Source organism: Oncorhynchus nerka, linkage group LG2 (assembly GCF_034236695.1).
Source record: "Oncorhynchus nerka isolate Pitt River linkage group LG2, Oner_Uvic_2.0, whole genome shotgun sequence".
In the NCBI taxonomy this organism is placed as follows: Eukaryota; Metazoa; Chordata; class Actinopteri; order Salmoniformes; family Salmonidae; genus Oncorhynchus; species Oncorhynchus nerka.
Genome location: NC_088397.1, coordinates 18,488,442 through 18,505,202, shown reverse-complemented (window position 1 = coordinate 18,505,202; position 16,761 = coordinate 18,488,442). Strand labels below are relative to the sequence as shown.

General features: G+C 48.1%; 1 pseudogene; it reads left to right on the top strand.

Moving 5' to 3' along the window:
• The first annotated feature begins 1,003 nt into the window (after nucleotides 1-1,003).
• Nucleotides 1,004-11,048, top strand: LOC115144441 (eukaryotic translation initiation factor 3 subunit A-like; annotated as a pseudogene).
• Nucleotides 11,049-16,761: the final 5,713 nt, after the last annotated feature.

Genomic DNA, 16,761 nt, shown 5'->3' with positions numbered 1-16,761 from the left:
TTTGGTCAACAATGCAATCCTTTACCTTCCGATGCCTCTGACTGTCAGACAGTGGTTTTATAGAGTCTACTCTGCCTAAAAAGCCTGAAAGAGGATAGGGATTGTACTAGGACAACTGTGGTTTACTGAAAAAGCTAACTCAGGGCATCCTCACTGACCTCAGCAGAGGCTCAGCTTATGAGTTATGTTAAAGGAGAACTGAAAACTGCCAAGGGGTCAGGGCAGGAGGGCTTGTTGGATGTGTTTTATGATTGGAGGGCATGTATGGAGGCAGCCATCGGGAGGAGGAGATTGTTAGGGAAGTGGTTGAATGGATGGGGGGTTGGAGTGGAGTAGAGGGGCCTGGGGTATGGGGAGGGGATGTGGGATACTGGGGCTATGCTGGGCTAGGCATGGTTGTGGGGGTATAGGCTCTGGAGCTGGGCTGAGCTGGGGGATATAGGCTCTGGAGCTGGACTGGGCTGGGGGATATAGGCTCTAGAGCTGGGCTGGGCTGGGGGATATAGGCTCTGGAGCTGGGTGGGGGGTATAGGCTCTGGAGGCTGGGCTGGGCTGGGCTGGGCTGGGCTGGGAGGATAGGCTCTGGAGCTGGGCTGGGAGGATAGGCTCTGGAGCTGGGGCGGGGTTGGGGGTTATAGGCTCTGGAGCTGGGCTGGGGCTGGGCTGGGAGGATATAGGCTCTGGAGCTGGGCTGGGCTGGGCTGGGGGATATAGGCTCTGGACGGATTTAAAATGAGGCAGGCTGGTCATGTGGGATCAGCTTCTGAAACTCAGCTAATCCTTTGGAGAAGGAGGGGGAAAGAGGTGTACTTTGACCAACTGTACACAGGCACTATTTACAGATTGGAGCCCCAGGCAGCGACAACTAGAAGCTGTGCGTGTCCGTGGAACCTACAAACACACACTTATCTAACTTTCTCAAACTTGGCTTGAACTCCTGGACACATACTCGTTGGAACCTTGAACACACTCCTTCCCAGTGTGTGTTGGTCTTCCAGTAACCATGGCTCAGTCTGAAGCTAATGGCCTCAGCCCGGACCTTTCAATGGGCCATCATCCACAGCCCTATAGGAACCTGTACCAAGCCCGGACAGACAGAGACAACGAGATGAAGAGGAGGAGGAGGATGTAGAACTAGCAGGGAGGTGTTAGAACTGGGGGAGGAGGTGGGCGAGGACATGGAGGACATTGGGATGGCAGGTGCAGCTGATCATTTAGTGACGATGCAAGCTAGCGGGAGCGCGGAGAAGGAGGAGAGGGAGGGGGAGAGGGGGATTGAAGAGGAGGTTGGTTTACAGGAAAAGAGGGGGATAAAGGGGGGAGCGGGAGCTGACCGTGACAGTTGTAATTGAAGGAGGAGAAAGAGCAGGAGGAATCTGTAGAGGCTGTTGAAGAAGTTCGCTGAGAGAGAGGAGGAGTCAGCAGGGGGCGGACAAGAGAGAAATAGAGGAGAGAAGATCCTCTCCCCCACCACCCCTAGTTTACCTGAAACTGAGTCCATTAATGATGAGGTAGGGAAAGCCTTGGAGACATCTCCAGAGGCAGAAAAGGCACAAATAATTTTGCCTGTTGATGAGACAGAAGACAGAGGACAATGTCGGTTTGACGACAACAGAACCGCCAGTCCCGTCAACTAATGATGAGGTGGAGAGTAAAGAAGAGCTGTGGACAGAGAGTCGAAGCCAGAAACCACATCCACTACAGATGAGTTAACAAGGGAGAGCAGAGTGGCGGTCAGGATGCGGAGATGCCCATCAGCCAGGTGACTAATGATGATGGCATGGCGAGTGAGTGATGGCGGGAGTCAAGTGACCGATGACTTTCAAACGGTGTCCACTAGTGATGAGGTCAGAGAAACACGGCAGGAGGGAGGACGGGAAGGAGCCTAAACATCAGCCAGCCAATGACAATGAAGGAAGACCGAGGAAAGTAACAATAAATTGGCAAAAAATCGACAGGTTTCACAAGAAGAGAGGGATGAGAACCAGCAGGGAAGTGAGAAGAGTAAAGAGAAAAAAGAGGAGGTTAAAAAGCCCTGTTACAGAAGAACAGGGAGAGACAACTAAAGCAGTTTTTAGAGAAAAGAGGGAGGGGGATCAAGCGACAGAGCACCAGCCCCGTTGTTTGTTACCAATGAGTTCATAGAGCTTGGAGTCGTCAAGAGTCAGGCAACCACAGCTCAACAGCCACAGGATGTTGTCACTCCACCTGTTGAGGGTAGAGGGAGGGTGCAAGAGCAAGGCACAGCCACTGATACAGCCCAATGAGAGTCAGGAGGGGTGAGAACGGCTCTAAAGAGGAGGAGGTTTACAACAGACAGAACACAGCTACAGGTGGAAGAGGGTGACAGTGATAGGGCAGTGAAGGGAGGTGGTAGGGAGAGGGAAGAGCCGCAACAGGTTGGAGATAATGCGGTGGTGGGGATGGACACAGAGGCAGCAAAGTAAAAGGAGCAAAAGAAGGAGGATAATGTAGACATAGCAGAGGGAAGAGAGGAGGTGGCGGTGGTATGGAGGAACAGACGGAAAAGGCTTTGGAGCCTGATTATGCTGCCAGAGAAGAGGGAAAGAGAGAAGACAAAGTTGTAGCTCAGCCACAGGTACAGATACTCAAGGGTTCAGAAGAAGCTACACAGGAGGACGACGACAAGGATTTAGAGCATGTCGAGGAGGCTTTTGAGCTTGAGGGAGGGAGGAGACATGGAGAAAGAACAGCCAGGAGAGGAGTCATTCTGGATGGTTTCCGGGCTGCAGAGGTGGGAGGGGCTGAAGAGATGGATAATCCAGTCCGGTCTCAGAATGGGACGGGAGGAGCAGAGGGAGTGAGTTGGAGGAACAGCCAGTGACAAACATTGACGATAATCTAGACTCACAATCAGTGGTAGCGATTGAGATGGCGGAAGAGCCAGAAGATCTCATTGAGGATGAGTCTAAATCTGCATTAGAGGAGGCTGCAAGAGAGTAGAACAGCCAGGGCCTGCCACTAGGATGAGCCAGTAAAGTTTGGGAAGGAATACACAGCGAAGGGAAAGAAGGAAGAGAGAAGAAAGAGGAGGTGGAGCTAGGGGTCAAAGTCGCAAAGCCAGGATAGAGAATGGGTTCCCTGGAACAGAGGAGGTGAAGCGACAACTGCTGAATGAGATGCTGCTAACTCCCACAAGGCTGAGACAAGGAAAAATGAAAGAGGAGGCGACAGTAAAAGAGATAGGGTGACACCCCGCAGAGGAGCAACGACTGGATCAAGAAGGAGGCCCCAGAGGAGGTGCAGACCCGCAGAGGGAGCAGACTGGATCAAGAGGGCCCCAGAGGAGGTGCAGACCCGCAGAGGGAGCAACGACTGGAACAGAAGGTGGCCCCAGAGGAGGTGCAGACCCGCAGAGGGCAACGACTGGAACAGAGGTGGCCCCAGAGGAGGCGCAGACCCGCAGAGGGAGCAACGACTGGAACAAGAAGGCGGCCCCAGAGGAGGTGCAGACCCCCAGAGGAGCAACGACTGGAACAAGCGGCCCCAGAGGAGGTGCAGACCCGCAGAGGGCAACGACTGGAACAGAAGGCGGCCCCAGAGGAGCGCAGACCCGCAGAGGGAGCAACTGACTGGAACAAGGCGGCCCCAGAGGAGCGGCCTGACTGGAACAGCGGCCCCAAAGGAGGCGCAGACCCGCAGAGGGAGCAACGGCTAGGGTGAAGGCGGCCCCAGAGGAGCGCAGACCCGCAGAGGGCAATGACTGGAACAAGAGGCGGCCCCCAGAGGAGCGGCGCAGACCCGTAGAGAACAGCGACTGGAACAAGAAGGCGGCCCCAGAGGAGGCGCAGACCCACGAGGAGCAATGACTGAGAGGCGGCCCCAGAGGAAGGCGCAGACCCGTAGAGGAGCAACGACTGGAACAGGCGGCCCCAGAGGAGGCGCAGACCCGCAGAGGGAGCAACGACTGGAACAAGAAGGCGGCCCCAGAGGAGGCGCAGACCCGCAGAGGAACGACTGGAACAAGAAGGAGGCCCCAGAGGAGCGCAGACCACAGAGGGAGCAACGTGGAACAAGAAGGCGGAACAGAGCAGAGGCTGGTGGAGGCAGCCCCAGAGGAGGCACAGACCCCCTGGAGAGGGAGGACTGGGCCAGAAGGAGGCCCCAGAGGAGGTGCAGACCCACAGAAGGAGTGATGACTGGATCAAGAAGGCCCCAGAGGAGGCACAGACCCCGAGAGGAGTGAGGACTGGATTAAGTTGTCTCAGAGGGGCGCAGACCCCAGAAGGAGCGACGACTGGATCAAGAAGGAGGCCCCAGAGGAGGCGCAGACCCCTGGGTGGAGGAGGACTGGATTAAGAAGTTGTCCCCAGAGGAGGTGCAGACCCACAGAGGGAGCAACGACTGGAACAAGAAGAAGCCCCAGAGGAGCGCAGACCGCAGAGGGCAATGACTGGAACAGGCGGCCCCAGAGGAGGCGCAGACCCGTAGGGGAGCAACGACTGGAACAGAAGGCGGCCCCAGAGGAGCGCAGACCCGCAGAGGGAGCAACGACTGGAACAAGAAGGCGGCCCCAGAGGAGCGCAGACCCGCAGAGGAGCAACGACTGGAACAAGAAGGAGGCCCCAGAGGAGCGCAGACCCGCAGAGGGAGCAACGACTGGAACAGAGCGACCCCCAGAGGAGGCGCAGACCCGCAGAGGGGAGCAACGACTGGAACAAGGAGGCGGCCCCAGAGGAGGCACAGACCCCTGGAGGAGGAGGACTGGGCCAAGGAGGCCCCAGAGGAGGTGCAGACCCACAGAAGGGTGATGACTGGATCAAGAAGGCCCCAGAGGAGGCACAGACCCCGAGAGGAGTGAGGACTGGATTAAGTTGTCTCCAGAGGAGCGCAGACCCGCAGAAGGAGCGCGACTGGATCAAGAAGGAGGCCCCAGAGGAGCGCAGACCCCTGGGTGGAGGGAGGACTGGATTAAGAAGTTGTCCCCAGAGGAGGTGCAGACCCCTGAGCGGAAGGAGGACGGGATTAAGAAGTTGTCCCCAGAGGAAGCTCAGACCCCGAGAGGAGGGAGGACTGGATAAAGGAGCTGAAGTCGGTGCTCAAGAGGAGGTACTTTCCCGAAGAGGAGAGAGGAGCAGGTGAAGAAAAAAAAAAGAAGAAGGTGGTGGTCATGGACGAAGTGCCCACGTTCATGCACCAGAGGACAGAGAGTGAAGATAGAGGTGAAGAAAGAGAAGGAGGCGCAGGGGGAGGAGAAGACGCCAAAGAAGTCTGTGAGGCTGCAGAGCCCAACTCATACGAGGAAGACAGCGACAGTCCGGACCCCCAGAGTACGAGATCTCCCTCTATGTCAAGGTACAGTAGCACCAAGGGTTAACTATGGGTTAGCTATGACGTTAAGAACGTTGCAGATAGACATGTGATGAATAAAGCTGACACAATTCCCTTTTTTTAGACGACAGGCAATCACATGTGTTCTATCTACAATACACCCTGTGTAGTACACAGTACATTTATATCTGAAAGTTCTGTTATGTTGCATCTTCCTGAACAGACCCCAGTGCTCCCTGGTCTGTAGAGCTACAGGCTGTATCGATCAGCTGATTACCTGAATCAGGTGTGTTACCTTGCACATCCTGTGGGTGCGCAGGACCAGGACTGAAGAACACTGAGGGTGTGGTCTAAGATGTATAGATCTCTCTGCCATTGTCTTCGTGTATTGGCAACTCCACTTGTGGCAGGTTATAGTTTAGCATGTTTTCAAAGTCAAGTGTAGCTTCTATTCAGGTAACGGCTACAAGATGTATCTGTCCACATGTCACAACAATACAAACCCACCCCTTCTCTTCCTTCTTTTCTCTCTCTATCTGCCTCCAACTCTCACATGGTAATCCAATCAGTGTTTCGGAATCTCGAGAATGATCTACTTAGCTCGTAATGGAACTTTCCTGTCATCCTGTTCTATAGATTACACATGGGGCTACATGTAGCGTGCTAGCTAGCATCATATGAAAACTCATGCCAGCCACTAGCCTAGCCCACCTTTTAGCTTATCTTAGCTACTTAGTTGCTAATTATATTAGTGTCTGGTCTATAGTCATGTTCAGTTGGTCATAAAGGCTAGCAAGCTCAGACACTGTCCGCTCAAAGCCCCAGACATTGTTCTGTTGTTGTGGTCTATTCTCCCTGGCTGGTTTTAAAGTATGCGATTTGACAACTTGAAATGGCCGCCTTTCAGGAGTCGTTGAGAGAGAGAGGACGTTGTTGTTATCATTAGCCTACTTTCTGTGGCCTGTTCTTCTTTACCACCGAGTGTAGCGATAAGGCAACATACAATGATACTGGCTTCGCTTCAGATCTGGGCCTGGAAAATATACTGTAAGGGGAGTAGTTAGCAGGTAACTTAATTTACGTCGAAATAAAGACACTGTTTGGCCTGCAGGTCAGAGGTGATGTAGTAAGGAAAGAAGAGGGTCTGTGTGTCTGGCCAGTAAAGTATTAGCCTGCTGGACTTATTCAAAAAACACACCGCCATTTTGAAAATCTGTTGCTAAGGAAACATCAAGCATACTTACGGTTTGGGTGTGAGGCATGTTGTGTAATATTCCTTGTGTTATGATTGCATGTGAGGTGTTTTGTTGGGGTTTGTGTGATTGTGTTGGCATGTGGGGAGTCATGTCGCTGGGTTGCCTGAGATCCCACTGTGATCTCGTTATCTCATCCCATTAAAGTGATATCCTACTGTAATTCTACCCCTCTTTAGCTGATTGCACACACACACACACACACACACACACACACACACACACACACACACACACACACAGTCTTACCCGGCCCCATTGTCCCATGCGTGCGTGTGTGTGAAATTCTAGTAGTGTTGTTAGTGAGTGTTCTGGTCAAAATGGCTGCCGTAGCATCACCTGTGGCCCACTATCAATATAAAGTGCTTTGAGGACTAGGTGGAGAGTACTACATTGAGCCACTACATCATTACGGCTCCATTCTAGCCGCATCTGTATTGCTTAGAGCCATGTATTTCTGGTCAGTTGTCTATAAAAAGCCTGTATTAAAAAGTTACCTGACATGGTACCTCCTTTGGCTCAATTGGTTGGAGTGTGGCTCTCTATAGCAACCCCAGGGTTGTGGATTTGACTCCCCATGTGCTACATAATACTGTATGTGTGCTAACCGTCAGTCGCCTAGATAAAACCTCCTGCTAAAAATGGGCATATTGTTATGGTGTTGTAGGTCTGGAGGGCTGCATGCCATGGAGCCCAGGACGTGACCAACACAACAAAGGCACATTCAGAGTTTGATGAAGGTGCCCTGGCGCCCAGCTGAAGGATTAAGCCTGGGGGAAAATGTCCTAATATCTGGCCTGTTCTCGGGGCGCCTGCTCACATAATACAATAGACGCCTTTGTCTTGCTCTTGGTGTGAGCAACTGTAGAGGTATGCTCCATGGCCAAGGTCAGGGGAGGCAGGAGGCAGGAGCAAGCTCCAGCTGTGGCTTTCAGAAGTTAGAGACTCAAGGAAAACATGGAGAAATTATTTTTGCATTTCTCTCTCCCTCCTCTCTCTCTCTCTCTCTCTCTCTCTCTCTCTCTCTCTCTCTCTCTCTCTTTTTCTCTCTTCCCTTCTTGACCCCCCCCTCTCTCTTTTCTCTCTTCCTTCTTGACCCCCTCTCTCTCTCTCGCTTTCTTTCTCTTTCCCTCTTTCCCCTCTCTCCTTCTCGACCCTCTCTCTCCCCTCTCTCTCCCCTCTCCCCTCTCTCTCTCCCCCCTCTCTCTCTCTCTCTCTCTCTCTCTCTCTCTTTCTCTCTCTAATTCTCTCTGACAATAAGCTGATTATCAGGCCTGCTGGTATGGAGCTGACTGGTGTCTGGGGACAAGAGGGTGACAGGAGCCCACTCTGCCTACACACATGCAGATATTTGACTTATTGGTCCGCTGTTGTTGTCATTATGATAACAAAGTCACACACTTGAATGGTCACCTATTGCCATTAACTTTGGGGTCAGAGTTGAAGTGTGATGAGTCAGAGTTGGTTGGGTTTGTAATGATCTCAGTAGAAATATACATGATCAAACAATGTTATGTTGTTGACAACTTTCTACCCAATGAGGTACTTCTATGATATGCATGCACAGTATGGTTGGTTGCCTACGAGGAGTACGTTTTCAGTGTGTGTGTGTGTGTGTGTGTGTGTGTGTGTGTGTGTGTGTGTGTGTGTGTGTGTGTGTGTGTGTGTGTGTGTGTGTGTGTGTGTGTGCGTGCGTTTGTGTTTGTGTGAGAAACACATTGCGCTTTTCCATCAGGGTCAGAACAGACCTGAGGATTCCATCAACTCCCACACTGACCCCAGAACAGACCTCACACTGTTCTGCCAGCCTACACTGACACCATACCCACAGACTCTGGGTCAGTCAGTTAGTGCCTATTGTTGCTGTTGTTTGAGGATTAATTAAAACGTATCCTGGTGCGCAAAAGAGGCAGAGTTTCTGCATTGTTAGGTTATTAAGGGCAGTGAATGAGATAATTTTACTGGAATCATAAACTGAAACTTTTGCATCAGGAAGAAATTGTGTAGAGGGCACATGGACCTGATTACGTATCTAAACAAGTTTGCACGCTGTTCTCTGTTTGGCATGGGCTATTATTAATTCATTATGTCAGTACCTGTAGCTGAATTCAACACATCAGAACTACAATCTATAAACGAAAGACGCCCCACCAGACAGGGAAACACCCAAACAGTGTGTCTATTATGCTAGCCTGTGTGGCTAACAAAGAGGGAGTGTGCTGTGCAAAACGTCTCACTGTCCCTGCTCTGCATATCTAAACCCACCTCCCTCGATCTTACCACTCAATCATGGACACCCACAGCTACAGAACCCTCAGACCCGGTCCGGTCTCAGTCAGCCAGACAGGGACCGTAACTTTCCGCAGTTTCGCTGACAGAACCTGACTGATTGGAGGCAGATTGATTTACGGATCGGGCTGTGTCTTTGGACCTCTAGGTTATGAGTCCATAAACTGATACCTTGACTTGTGTTGTCACCATGGCCTGGTTTGACATAGCAGCCAAAAGCTGGGGTTCCCCAACTATCGAGCTGTTTGTCAGGTAGAGTTGAGCTTGAAGTATGGAGAATTTGATGCTGCTGGTGCTGTTGTTGTTGCTGGTGGTGGTGCTGTTGTTGTTGCTGGTGTTGGTGCTGTAGTTGTTGCTGGTGGTGGTGGTGCTGTTGCTGGTGCTGCTGGTTGTGGTACTGCTGTTGCTGGTGCTGGTGGTGATACTGTTGTTGCTGCTGCTGGTGGTGCTGTTGTTGTTGTTGCTGGTGGTGATACTGTTGCTGCTGCTGGTGGTCGTGCTGTTGTTGTTGTTGCTGCTGCTGCTGGTGCTGCTGGTGGTGGTACTGTTGTTGTTGCTGCTGGTGGTGCTGTTGTTGTTGCTGCTGGTGGTGGTGCTGCTGTTGTTGCTGCTGGTGGTGGTACTGTTGTTGTTGCTGGTGGTGGTGCTGTTGTTGCTGCTGCTGGTGGTGGTGCTGTTGTTGTTGCTGCTGCTGATGGTGGTGCTAGTGTTGTTGATGATCTCTCAGGTTTGTTGAGGACCTTTAGTGGCAAAGAGATCGTCAGGGGCTGATTCAACATGTTGTGGTAGTGTGTTTTACCAGACAGGGAATAATGACCAGGGCATTTGTGATTGGGACCTGTTGTATGTACTGTATGTATTTGAACTGTGTGTGTATGAGTTGGACTGAACCTTTTGTGTGTCTCCTACTTAGGCTGGCAGTGATGGTGAGAGCATCGGGAACTGTCCGTTCTCCCAGCGCCTCTTCATGATCCTGTGGCTGAAGGGAGTTATCTTCAACGTCACCACAGTCGACCTCAAAAGGTATGGATCATCCCATCGGCCAATACATCTATCAATCAATCAATTGTGTTCTATATCAAGATCAACAGGGTTTGAAATACTTTCTAAAGACATTCAGTCATTAATGCTGGATGATGTTTATGTGGGTTCCCTGACACAGGAGCCCTGTAAGAACCTTGTAATAATGTGTTACCCAGGAAACCGGCGGACCTGCAGGACCTGAGCCCCGGGGACCAACCCTCCATTCGTCACATTTAACGGGGAGGTGAAGGTCGACGTCAACAAGATAGAAGAGTTCCTTGAGGAAAAACTCACGCCACCACGGTACTCACTCACCACTTCCTGTCTATTGCCTGTCAATCAAACAACCACTTCCTGGATTCAACTGACCAATCCTGATGTCTGATATATCTTTCTCAGGTACCCCAAGTTGGCGACTAAACACCCAGAGTCAAACACCGCAGGTATAGATGTGTTCTCCAAGTTCTCTGCCTACATCAAGAACCCCCGCAAAGATACCAACGACGGTAAGGCTTGTGTTTGTGTGTGTGTTTGTGTGTGCGTGCGTGCAAGTTTGTTTGTACTGCATGTGTGTACTGTGTGCTTGCGTGTTTACACTGTAGCCTGTGTGTCTCTGACTGTGATTACAATGTCTGTGTGTGTGCATCTCTGTCTGTCTATGTTCACTCACTGTATACCCTGTGTGTGTGTGTGTGCATGTGTGTGTGTGTGTCTGTGTGTGTGTGTGTGGGGGGCATGGTGTGGGGGTGGGGTGCAGGCCTGGAGAAGGCCCTGTTGAAGTCTCTGAGGCGACTGGATGAATTCCTGAGGACCCCCCTGCCGGAGGAGATCGATGCCAACAGCACAGAAGACCCTCAGGAGTCCACACGCTGCTTCCTGGATGGACCTGACCTCACACTGGCAGACTGCAACCTGCTGCCCAAACTACACATTATAAAGGTACTGCTGCCTAGACTACACATTATAAAGGTACTGCTGCCCAGACTACACATTATAAAGGTACTGCTGCCTAGACTACACATTATAAAGGTACTGCTGCCTAGACTACACATTATAAAGGTACTGCTGCCCAGACTACACATTATAAAGGTACTGCTGCCCAGACTACACATTATAAAGGTACTGCTGCCCAGACTACACATTATAAAGGTACTGCTGCCAAGACTACACATTATAAAGTTACTGCTACCCAGACTACACATTATAAAGGTACTGCTACCTAGACTACACATTATAAAGGTACTGCTGCCCAGACTACACATTATAAAGGTACTGCCTAGACTACACATTATAAAAGGTACTGCTGCCTAGACTACACATTATAAAGGTACTGCTGCCTAGACTACACATTATAAAGGTACTGCTGCCTAGACTACATATTATAAAGGTACTGCTGCCTAGACTACACATTATAAAGGTACTGCTGCCTAGACTACACATTATAAAGGCATTGCTGCCCAGACTACACATTATAAAGGTACTGCTACCCAGACTACACATTATAAAGGTACTGCTAACCACACTACACATTATAAAGGTACTGCTGCCTAGACTACACATTATAAAGGTACTGCTGCCCAGACTACACATTATAAAGGTACTACTGCCTAGACTACACATTATAAAGGTACTGCTGCCTAGACTACACATTATAAAGGTACTGCTGCCCAGACTACACATTATAAAGGTACTACTGCCTAGACTACACATTATAAAGTGACTGCTGCCTAGACTACACATTATAAAGGTACTGCTGCCCAGACTACACATTATAAAGGTACTACTGCCTAGACTACACATTATAAAGTGACTGCTGCCTAGACTACACATTATAAAGGTACTGCTGCCCAGACTACACATTATAAAGGTACTGCTGCCCAGACGACACATTATAAAGGTACTGCTGCCCAGACTACACATTATAAAGGTACTGCTGCCCAGACTACACATTATAAAGGTACTACTGCCTAGACTACACATTATAAAGGTACTGCTGCCCAGACGACACATTATAAAGGTACTGCTGCCTAGACTACACATTATAAAGGTACTGCTGCCTAGACTACACATTATAAAGGTACTGCTGCCCAGACTACACATTATAAAGGTACTGCTGCCCAGACGACACATTATAAAGGTACTGCTGCCTAGACTACACATTATAAAGGTACTGCTGCCTAGACTACACATTATAAAGGTACTGCTGCCTAGACTACACATTATAAAGGTACTGCTGCCCAGACTACACATTATAAAGGTACTACTACCAATAATACCCACCTTGCCGCTAGGACTACACATTATAAAGGTACTGCTGCCTAGACTACAAATTATAAAAGGTACTGCTGCCCAGACTACACATTATAAAGGTACTGCCCAGACTACACATTATAAAGGTACTGCTGCCTAGACTACACATTAGAAAGGTACTGCTGCCCAGACTACACATTATAAAGGTACTGCTGCCCAGACTACACATTATAAAGGTACTGCTGCCCAGACTACACATTATTACTGCTGTCTAGACTACACATTAAAGGTACTGCTGCCCAGACTACACATTATAAAGGAACTGCTGTCTAGACTACACATTATAAAGGCACTGCTGCCCAAACTACATATTATAAAGGTACTGCTGCCCTAGACTACACATTATAAAGGTACTGCTGCCCAGACTACACATTATAAAGGTACTGCTCCCCAGACTACACATTATAAAGGAACTGCTGCCCAGACTACACATTATAAAGGCACTGCTGCCCAGACTACACATTATAAAGGTACTGCTGCCTAGACTACACATTATAAAGGTACTGCTGCCCAGACTACACATTATAAAGGCACTGCTGCCCAAACTACATATTTTAAAGGTACTGCTGCCTAGACTACACATTATAAAGGTACTGCTGCCTAGACTACACATTATAAAGGTACTGCTGCCCAGACTACACATTATAAAGGTACTACTGCCTAGACTACACATTATAAAAGGTACTGCTGCCCAGACTACACATTATAAAGGTACTGCTGCCCAGACTACACATTATAAAGGCACTGCTGCCCAAACTACATATTATAAAGGTACTGCTGCCTAGACTACACATTATAAAGGTACTGCTAACCAGACTACACATTATAAAGGTACTGCTGCCCAGACTACACATTATAAAGGTACTGCTGCCTAGACTACACATTATAAAGGTACTGCTGCCTAGACTACACATTATAAAGGTACTGCTGCCCAGACTACACATTATAAAGGTACTGCCTAGACTACATTATAAAGGTACTGCTGCCCAGACTAGACATTAGAAAGGTACTGCTGCCTTAACTACACATTATAAAGTACTGCTGCCTAGACTACACATTATAAAGGTACTGCTGCCTAGACTACACATTATAAAGGTACTGCTGCCCAGACTACACATTATAAAGGTACTGCTGCCTAGACTACACATTATAAAGGTACTGCTGCCCAGACTAGACATTAGAAAGGTACTGCTGCCTTAACTACACATTATAAAGGTACTGCTGCCTAGACTACACATTATAAAGGTACTGCTGCCTAGACTACACATTATAAAGGTACTGCTGCCCAGACTACACATTATAAAGGTACTGCTGCCCAGACTACACATTATAAAGGTACTGCTGCCTAGACTACAAATTATAAAGGTACTGCTGCCCAGACTACACATTATAAAGGTACTGCTGCCCAGACTACACATTATAAAGGTACTGCTGCCTAGACTACACATTATAAAGTTACTGCTACCTAGACTACACATTATAAAGGTACTGCTACCTAGACTACACATTATAAAGGTACTGCTGCCCAGACTACACATTATAAAGGTACTGCTGCCCAGACTACACATTATAAAGGTACTGCTGCCAAGACTACACATTATAAAGGTACTGCTGCCCAGACTACACATTATAAAGGTACTGCTGCCCAAACATATTATAAAGGTACTGCTGCCCAGACTACACATTATAAAGGTACTGCTAACCAGAATACATTATAAAGGTACTGCTGCCCAGACTACACATTATAAAGGTGCTGCTGCCTAGACTAAGCACATTAGAAAGGTACTGCTGCCCAGACTACACATTATAAAGGTACTGCTGCCCAGACTACACATTATAAAGGTACTGCTGCCCAGACTACACATTATAAAGGTACTGCTGTCTAGACTACACATTAGGAAGGTACTGCTGCCCAGACTACACATTATAAAGGAACTGCTGTCTAGACTACACATTATAAAGGCACTGCTGCCCAAACTACATATATTATAAAGGTACTGCTGCTAGACTACACATTATAAAGGTACTGCTGCCCAGACTACACATTATAAAGGGTACTGCTCCCCAGACTACACATTATAAAGGTACTGCTGCCCAGACTACACATTATAAAGGTGCTGCTGCCCAGACTACACATTATAAAGGTACTGCTGCCTAGACTACACATTATAAAGGTACTGCTGCCCAGACTGCATTATAAAGGCACTGCTGCCCAAACTACATATTTTAAAGGTACTGCTGCCTAGACTACACATTATAAAGGTACTGCTGCCTGGACTACACATTATAAAGGTACTGCTGCCCAGACTACACATTATAAAGGTACTACTGCCAGACTACACATTATAAAGGTGCTGCTGCCCAGACTACACATTATAAAGGTACTGCTGCCCAGACTACACATTATAAAGGGCACTGCTGCCCAAACTACATATTATAAAGGTACTGCTGCCTAGACTACACATTATAAAGGTACTGCTAACCAGACTACATTATAAAGGTACTGCTGCCCAGACTACACATTATAAAGGTACTGCTGCCCAGACTACACATTATAAAAGGTACTGCTGCTGGACTACACATTATAAAGGTACTGCTGCCCAGACTACACATTATAAAGGTGCTGCTGCCCAGACTACACATTATAAAGGTACTGCTGCCCAGACTAGACATTAGAAAGGTACTGCTGCCTTAACTACACATTATAAAGGTACTGCTGCCTAGACTACACATTATAAAGGTACTGCTGCCTAGACTACACATTATAGGTACTGCTGCCCAGACTACACATTATAAAGGTACTGCTGCCTAGACTACACATTATAAAGGACTGCCCAGACTAGACATTAGAAAGGTACTGCTGCCTTAACTACACATTATAAAGGTACTGCTGCCTAGACTACACATTATAAAGGTACTGCTGCCTAGACTACACATTATAAAGGTGCTGCTGCCCAGACTACACATTATAAAGGTACTGCTGCCCAGACTACACATTATAAAGGTACTGCTGCCTAGACTACAAATTATAAAGGTACTGCTGCCCAGACTACACATTATAAAGGGTACTGCTGCCCAGACTACACATTATAAAGGTACTGCTGCCTAGACTACACATTATAAAGTTACTGCTACCTAGACTACACATTATAAAGGCACTGCCCTAGACTACACATTATGGGTACTGCTGCCCAGACTACACATTATAAAGGTACTGCTGCCCAGACTACACATTATAAAGGCACTGCTGCCAAGACTACACATTATAAAGGTACTGCTGCCCAGACTACACATTATAAAGGCACTGCTGCCCAAACTACATATTATAAAGGTACTGCTGCCTAGACTACACATTATAAAGGTACTGTTAGATAACATTATAAAGGTACTGCTGCCCAGACTACACATTATAAAGGTTTTGCCTAGACTGGCTACTACTTATAAAGGACTGCTGCCCAGACTACACATTATAAAGGACTGCCCAGACTAGACACATTAGAAAGGTGCTGCTGCCCTGGACTACATTATAAAGGTACTGCTGCCTAGACTACACATTATAAAGGTACTCTGCCTAGACTAAGGTTAATATTATAGTCAGGCTGCCTAGACCACATTATAAAAAGCTGCCTAGACTACACTGCTGCCCAGACTACACATTATAAAGGTGCTGCTGTCTGGACTACACATTATAAAGGTACTGCTGCCCAGACTACATTATAAAGGTACTGCTGCCTTTAGACTACACATTATAAAGGTTCTTTTGCCCAGACTACACATTATAAAGGTAGCTGCCTAGACTACACATGCCTAAAGGTGCTGCTGCCCAGACTACACATTAGAAAGGCACTGCTGCCTTAGACTACACATTATAAAGGTACTGCTGCCTAGACTACACATTATAAAGGTAACTACACACTAAAGGCTGCCCAGACTACACATTATAAAGGTACTGCTGCCCAGACTACGTACATTATAAAAGGTACTGCTGCCCAGACTACACATTATAAGGGTACTGCTGCCCAGACTAGACATTAGAAAGGTACTGCTGCAGATTCACAAATTTAGGGCTTCAAGTGCTCCAGACTACATTATAAAGGTACTGCTGCCCAGACTACACATTATAAAGGTACTGCTGCTGCTAGACTACACATTATAAAAGGTACTGCTGCCCAGACTACACATTATAAAGGTACTGCTGCCCAGACTACACATTATAAAGGTACTGCTGCCCAGACTACAAATTATAAAGGTACTGCTGCCCAGACTACATTATAAAGGTACTGCTGCCCAGACTACACATTATAAAGGTACTGCTGCCTAGACTACACATTATAAAGTTACTGCTCCAGACTACACATTATAAAGGTACTGCTGCCTAGATCTACACATTATAAAAGGTACTGCTGCCCAGACTACACATTATAAAGGTGCTGCTGGACTACACTGCTGCCTTGGACTACACATTATAAAGGTACTGCTGCCCAGACTACACATTATAAAGGGTGCTACCCTGGACTACACATTATAAAGGTACTGCTGCTAGACTACACATTATAAAGGTACTGCTACCCAGACCACACATTATAAAGGTACT